This window comes from Mustela putorius, unplaced genomic scaffold (genome assembly GCF_011764305.1).
Source record: "Mustela putorius furo isolate JIRA1106 unplaced genomic scaffold, ASM1176430v1.1 tig00003860_pilon_pilon_pilon, whole genome shotgun sequence".
NCBI lineage: Eukaryota > Metazoa > Chordata > Mammalia > Carnivora > Mustelidae > Mustela > Mustela putorius.
In genome coordinates, this window is record NW_025422012.1 from 5,761 (window position 1) to 7,680 (window position 1,920).

Consider the following 1,920-nt stretch of genomic DNA (forward strand, 5'->3'; position numbering starts at 1 on the left):
CCCAAATATTCAGCCCTTAATTTAAAGGCTTAACCATTCTCTGTGTTTTAGTCATACTTATTGTAACGCGCTTAATGATTTTTATCACTAGTTTCAATTCTTTTGATCTTTTTTATTCCTACTTATTTCTATTGGAAAGAGCTATTCATGATGAGATTTAATATGTACACAACCATCATTTCAGCTTCACATTGTCACATTGACTCTAAATAGGTAGATGGATTTTTTTTTTTATGTTTGGAAAAATGTATCAAACTACCCAAACAACACTCGTTAAATGTTCTTTACAAAACTAGTTATATTTTCTGTTACATGCACGAACTTAAATTTTACGTGTTGGAAACTTATAGTCAGAGTGTTCCATTTTTTTTGTCTCATTCTCCTGACCTCTTTATTTTTTGATCTTTTCCCCATTACTTCAATTTGGACATAGTTATTATCTAATATCCTCTGTTCCACTGGTAATGTATTTGATCTAGGTTAGGATTGATGTATACCCCATCTTTTCGGTTTGTCATTGTATAATTTTAGTTTTGAACTTTCCTTCCCCCCCTCCCTTATAAAATATTATTTTGTTCACTTGTTTTTAATATTATGTTTATTAAATGTCTCTACCTTATTATTTAATAAAAAACCTGTTGAAAAAAAAGTATTTGAAAAATTATACCTATGCAGAATGCAAATATTTGGATTTCCCATGTTTGTTCTGTTATGGGGACACGTCTACATTCTCTCTATTCGCTGGGTCCCTCATCGCTAGACCTACCATGCACCTCACATTTAGCTCCTTAATCGTCATCGTTCCTTCTAAGAAAGTGAGTGATGGGTTTTGTTGTTTGTAATATTGCCTTCGTCTAAGATAAGTATGGTGCATGGTATATTATAAAATAGAGTCAAGATCCCAAATATTTTGTGAAACTTCTGCTTCAAAGTGGCCAATTGGATTTGCTTTCGTTTAGGATCGAGAAGGAAAAGAGACAGATTTGTTTTATGCACAATCAGAGGTGATTGTGTTTGTGTAAATGAGATGGTTGAAGTTTTTCCAATTTAACTCCCACAATCTTTAAAGCACAAAGCTCTTAAGTAAATGTTTGGCGAGGATTTATTAGTATCACACTGTTGTTTACAGACTGAAAGCTCTACATTTGTTTATCTCCCTCACTATCCTATGTTAAAACTACATGACAAAATTTTCCTCACTTTTGAGGGATCTCAGCGACTCCCACTATTTTAAGAGATATTGAGTTTGATTAGATTATCAGACTCGCTTCTGTGTGATAATTTTTTATTGTGTTTACACAACATTTTTTTATGCATTACCAGGGGTTTTCCTTGGGGGTGGGAGTGGGATTGGAGAACAAAAACCTTCTTTTGAATCACACGATTTGTGCCTTATGGGAAAAATAATGGATGACTGTCAGCCCCATCTCATACTGCTGCTTATTCTTTCCCAGATTCTTTGGTGCTATGGGTTTATAAGTTGTTTTCGGTGGAAAGGTGGTTAAATAGGATTCAACAATTATTAGAATTGGAAAAATGCAATTGTGCTTTTATATTCCTCAACTAGATGTATATGCCTATAGATCCCTAATATTCAATAAACGACTATATGTGCCTTGAAAAACTTATGTAGGTATCCTCTATCCTCATAATCTACTTCATATCATTGTTGGTATTTTTTGTAATTTTTGCATCTTATTGAAGGTGGAAATTTTCTTCACGGGGTGTGTCTATTTATCGATTTTGTATAGAATTGGCATGTGATTATAAAATAAAATAGGAAATATGGAAATATTTAGCGGAATTAGGTATTTGATATGTTATGTTTTAATATCTTGTTGACTTGCTCAAAATCCACAATGATGTGTTGGGGTCATCTTTCTGTTGAGAAGTGAATTCTTGATACCGTAGACTTTTATT